Raw genomic sequence first — 6,493 nt, 5'->3', positions numbered from 1 at the left:
GAACTAACTTGAGATAGCAACTCAGACTGGGATATCTATCCTGTGAAAAGCCCTAACCTAAGACACCGCCAGGCCCGCGCACAGAGCAAAGGACTGAGCAGAGCTGGCCGGCTGCGGACCGGCCCACCCCCCGCCAGAGACAGGCAGGCGAGGGCAGCCAGAGCCAGAAAGGGGCAGTTGCGGCCCCAGAGGGGCATCATCTACCAACCTGCAAGCAGGTTTCGTTGCTAACCAAGACTTCCTGGGATTCTGGACAGTCGACATCCGCCAGAAGGGTCAGCAGCCAGAGATCAGCTCCCCAGAGGAGACATAGCGCACATCTGAGAAAGCGCGCCCGCTATGCACCCAGAAAACCCAGCGGCTGGGACGGGGGAGGCGAGAAGATGCAGCCCCCAACTTGGGGCGACCGCGCTCGCCAAGCACCTGGTCACCTGAGCGGCTCAGACCTGTGAAGGGCACACAACGCAGGCCCCACCAAGTCTGCACCTTTGGCAAGAACCGGAGAGCCTGAACCTGAGCGGCTTAGACCTGGGAAGTGCAGGAAACCCAGGGCCCACTTTAGACAGTTCCCCTGCAGAGCAACCTGGAGCCTGAGTAGTGTAGATGGGGAAAGCACACACGCTGCGAGCGGGGGCAAACCCAGGGTGGCCGAGACACTGCGAGCGCTCCCCACAGACGCCAGTGCTATCAGTGATATGTGTCTGCAGTGTTCCTCCCTCCCTCAGCATGACTGAACAAGTGAGCCTACAGAAGTGACCACCACCGCCCCCTTGTGTCAGGGCGGAAGTTAGACACTAAAGAGACCAGCAAACAGAAGAAGCTAAAATAAACAGAGGCAACGCTTTGGAAGTGACAGGTGCAATAGATTAAAACCCTGCACTTAGCACCAACTACATAGTAAGGACCCTATAGATCTTGAGAGGTGTAAGCTGGATCAAGGAACTATCTGAAAATGAACTGACCCCACACTGTCCACAACAACACCGATATTTTTACTATTATCATTTTTTAATTAAAAAAATTAAAAAAAATTTTTAAGTCCTCTATTACTCCTTTAATTTTCATTTTTATAACCTACTATTACTTTGCCAAAAAAGACCCTATTTTTAAAGCAAACTTCATATATACATATTTTATAATTTCTGTGACTTTGTTTTTTTCTTTAATATTGTATTTTTGAGAATCCAACCTCTACTCTAGGTTTTTAATCTTTGCTTTTTGGTATTTGTTATCAATTTTGTACCTTTAAGAACACAATCTTCAGTACCCATTTTTACTTGGGAGCGAGATTACTGGCTGGATATTTCTCTCCCCCTTTGGACTCTCCTTTTTCTCCATCAGGTCGCCTCTAGCTCCTGCCTCCCCCTTCTCCTTTCTACCCAACTCTGTGAATCTCTTTGTGCGTTCCAGGCTGTGGAGAACACTTAGGGAACTGATTACTGGCTGGATCTGTCTCTCTCCTTTTGATTCCCCCTTTTATCCTCCTGGCCACCTCTGTCTCCTTCCTCCCTCTTCTCTTCTCTGTGTAACTCCATGAACATCTCTGAGGGATCCAGACTGTGGAGAGCACATAGGGAAGCGATTACTGGGTAGCTTGCTCTCTCCCCTTTTGAGTCCCCCTCTTCTCCTCCTGGTCACCTCTATCTCCCTCCTCCCTCTCCTCTTCTCCATGTAACTCTGTGCATCTCTCAGGGTGTCCCTCACTGTGGAGAAACTTTTCACCATTAACCTAGATGTTTTATCATCTGTACTATATTGATGGAGAAGTCTGGAGGCTACCATAAGATAGAAAACCAGAGGCAGGAGGCTTAAGTCCAAATCCTGAGAACAACAGAGAACTCCTGGATCCAGGGAACAATAATCGATAGGAACTCATCAAATGCCTCTATACCTACACTGAAACCAAGCTCCACCCAAGAGCCAACAAGTTCCAGAGCAAGACATGCCACACAAATTCTCTAGCCACACAGGAACACAGCCCTGAGCTTCAATATGCTGGCTGCCCAAAGTCACACCAAACCCATTGACATCTCAAAACTCATTACTGGACACTTCATTGCACTCCAGAGAGAAGAAATCCAGCTCCACCCACCAGAACACCGACACAAGCTTCCCTAACCAGGAAACCTTGACAAACCACCCGTCCAACCTTGCCCACAGCGAGGAACCTCCACAATAAAGAGGAACCACAAACTGCCAGAATACAGAAAGGCCACCCCAAACACAGCAATCTAAACAAGATGAAAAGGCAGAGAAATACCCAGCAGGTAAAGGATACATGCCCACCAAACCAAACAAAAGAGGAAGAGATAGGGAGTCTACCTGATAAAGAATTCTGAATAATCATAGTGAAAATGATCCAAAATCTTGAAAACAAAATGAGCCACAGATAAATAGCCTGGGGACAAGGATCAGGATGATGCAAGAAAGGTTTAACCAGGACCTAGAAGAAATGAAAAAGAGTCAATATATAATGAATAATGCAATAAATGAGATAAAAAACATTCTGGAGGGAACCAACAATAGAATAATGGAGGCAGAAAATAGGATAAGTGAGGTAGAAGATAGAATGGTAGAAATGAATGAAACAGAGAGGAAAAAAGAATTAAAAGAAATGAGGACAACCTCAGAGACCTCTGGGACAATGTTAAACACCCCAACATTCAAATCATAGGAGTCCCAGAAGAAGAAGACAAAAAGAAAGACCATGAGAAAATATTTGAGGAGATAATAGTTGAAAACCTCCCTAAAATGGGGAAGGAAATAATCAACCAAGTCCAAGAAACCCAGAGAGTCCCAAACAGGATAAACCTAAGGCAAAACACCCCAAGACACATATTAATCAAATTAACAAAGATTAAACACAAAGAACAAATATTAAAAGCAGCAAGGGGAAAACAACAAATAACATACAAGGGGATTGCCATAAGGATAACAGCTGATCTTTCAATAGAAACCCTTCAGGCCAGAAGGGAATTGCAGGACATACTTAAAGTGATGAAAGAAAATAGCCTACAGCCCAGATTACTGTACCCAGCAAGGATCTCTTTCAAGTATTAAGGAGAAATCAAAAGCTTTACAGACAAGCAAAAGTTGAGAGAATTCAGCACCACCAAACCAGCTCTCCAACAAATGCTAAAGGATCTTCTCTGGACAGGAAACACAGAAAGGGTGTATAAACTCGAACCCAAAACAATAAAGTAAATGGCAATGGGATCATACTTATCAATAATTACCTTAAATGTAAATGGGTTGAATGCCCCAACCAAAGACAAAGACTGGATGAAAGGATACAAAAACAAGACCCCTACATATGTTGTCTACAAGAGACCCACCTCGAAACAAGGGACACATTCAGACTGAAAGTGAAGGGCTGGAAAAAGATATTCCATGCAAATAGAGGCCAAAAGGAAGCAGGAGTAGCAATACCCGATATCAGATAAAATTAACTTTAAAACAGAGGCTGTGAAAAGAGACAAAGAAGGACACTACATAATGATCAAAGGATCAATCCAAGAAGAAGATATAATAATTATAAATATACATGCACCCAACATAGGAGCACCGCAATATGTAAGACAAATGCTAACAAGTATGAAAGGGGAAATTAACATAACACAATAATAGTGGGAGACTTTAATACCCCACTCACACCTATGGATAGATCAACTAAAAAGAAAATTAACAAGGAAAAACAACTTTAAATGCTACAATAGATCAGTTAGACCTAATTGATATCTATAGGACATTTCACCTCAAAACAATGAATTTCACCATTTTCTCAAGCACACATGGAACCTTCTCCAGGATAGGTCACATCCTGGGCCATAAATCTAGCCTTGGTAAATTAAAAAAAATTGAATCTTTTCTGACTGCAATGCAGTAAGATTAGATGTCAATTACAGGAGAAAAACTATTAAAAACTCCAACATATGGAGGCTGAACAACACGCTGCTGAATCACCAACAAATCACAGAAGAAATAAAAAAAGAAACCAAAATATGCATAGAAATGAACAAAAATGAAAACACAACAACCCAAAACCTATGGCACACTGTAAAAGCAGTGCTAAGGGGAAGGTTCATAGCAAAACAGGCTTATCTCAAGAAACAAGAAAAAGTCAAATACATAACCTAACTCTACACCTAAAGCAACTAGAAAGGGAAGAAATGAAGAATTCCAGGGTTAGTAGAAGGAAAGAAATCTTAAAAATTAGAGCAGAAATAAATGCAAAAGAAACAAAAGAGACCATAGCAAAAATCAACAAAGCCAAAAGCTGGTTCTTTGAGAAGATAAATAAAATTGACAAACCACTAGCCAGACTCATCAAGAAACAAAGGGAGAAAAATCAAAATCAACAAAATTAGAAATGAAAATGGAGAAATCACAACAGACAATGCAGAAATACAAAGGATCATAAGAGACTACTCAGAGAAGGCAATGGCACCCCACTCCAGTACTCTTGCCTGGAAAATCCCATGAATGGAAGAGTCTGGTAGGCTGCAGTCCATGGGGTCGCTAAGAGTCAGACACACTGAGTGACTTCACTTTCACTTTTCACTTTCATGCCTTGGAGAAGGAAATGGCAACCCGCTCCAGTGTTCTTGCCTGGAGAATCCCAGGGATGGGGGAGCCTGGTGGGCTTCTGTGTATGGGGTCGCACAGAGTTGGACACAACTGAAGCGACTTAGCAGCAGCAGCAGCAGCAAGAGACTACTATCAGCAACTATATGCCAATAAAATAGACAACTTGGAAGAAATGGAAAATTCTTAGAAAGTACAACTTTCCAAAACTGAACCAGGAAGAAATAGAAACTCTTAACAGACCATCACAAACACGGAAATTGAAACAGTAATCAGAAATCTTCCAGCAAACAAAAGCCCGGGACCAGACAGCTTCAGAAACTGAATTCTACTAAAAATTTAGAGAAGAGCTAACACCTATCCTACTCAAACTCTTTCAGAAAAGTGCAGAGGAAGGTAAACTTCCAAACTCATTCTAAGAGGCCACCATCACCCTAATACCAAAACCTGACAAAGATGCCACAAAAACAGAAAACTACAGGCCAATATTACTGATGAACATAAATGTAAAAATCCTTAACAAAATTCTAGCAAACAGAATCCAACAACATATTAAAAAGATCATATATCATGACCAAGTGGGCTTTAATCCCAGGGATGCAAGGATTCTTCAATATCCGCAAATTAATCAATGTAATACACCACATTAACAAAGTGAAAGAGAAAAACCATATGATTACCTCAATAGGTGCAGAGAAAGCTTTTGACAAAATTCAACATCCATTTGTGATCAAAACCCTCCAGAAAGCAGGAATAGAAGGAACATACCTCAACATAATAAAAGCTATATATGACAAACCCACAGCAAACATTATCCTCAATGGTGAAAAATTGAAAGCATTTCCACTAAAGTCAGGAACAAGACAAGGGAGCCCACTCTCACCACCACTATTCAACATAGTTTTGGAAGTTTTGGCCACAGCAATCAGAGCAGAAAAAGAAATAAAAGGAATCCAGATCGGAAAAGAAGAAGTAAAACTCTCACTGTTTGCAGATGACATGATCCTATACATAGAAAACCCTAAAGAATCCACCAGAAAATTACTAGAGCTGATCAATGAATATAGTAAAGTTTCAGGATATAATATCAACACACGGAAATCCCTTGCATTCCTATACACTAGCAATGAGAAAAAAGAAAGAGAAATTAAGGAAACAATTCCATTCACCATTGCAACGAAAAGAAAAAATATTTAGGAATATATCTACCTAAAGAAACAAAAGACCTATACATAGAAAACTGTAAAACACTGGTGAAAGAAATCAAAGAGGACACAAACAGATGGAGAAATATACCGTGTTCATGGATTGAAAGAATCAATATAGTGAAAATGACTATACTACCCAAAGCAATCTATAGATTCAATGCAATCCCTATCAAGCTACCAATGGTATTTTTTTTACAGAGCTAGAACAAAAAATTTCACACTTTGTATGGAAATACAAAAAACCTCAAAAAGCCAAAGCAATCTTGAGAAAGAAGAATGGAACTGGAGGAATCAACCTGCCTGACTTTTAGTCTCTACTACAAAGCCACAGTCATCAAGACAGTATGCTACTGGCACAAAGACAGAAATATAGATCAATGGAAGAAATAGAAAGCCCAGAGATAAATCCACACACCTATGGAGACCTTATCTTCGGCAAAGGAGGCCAGAATATACAATGGAGAAAAAACAATCTCTTTAACAAGTGGTGCTGTGAAAGCTGGTCAACCACTTGTAAAAGAATAAAACTAGAACACTTTCTAACACCATACATAAAAATAAACTCAAAATGGATTAAAGATCTAAACATAAGACCAGAAACTATAAAACTCCTAGAGGAAAACATAGGTAACACACTCTCTGACATAAATCACAGCAGTATCCTCTATGACCCACCTCCAATAATATTGGAAATAAAAGCA

This window comes from Odocoileus virginianus, chromosome 23, assembly GCF_023699985.2.
Source record: "Odocoileus virginianus isolate 20LAN1187 ecotype Illinois chromosome 23, Ovbor_1.2, whole genome shotgun sequence".
Taxonomy (NCBI): domain Eukaryota; kingdom Metazoa; phylum Chordata; class Mammalia; order Artiodactyla; family Cervidae; genus Odocoileus; species Odocoileus virginianus.
This window is presented reverse-complemented; position numbering follows the sequence as displayed.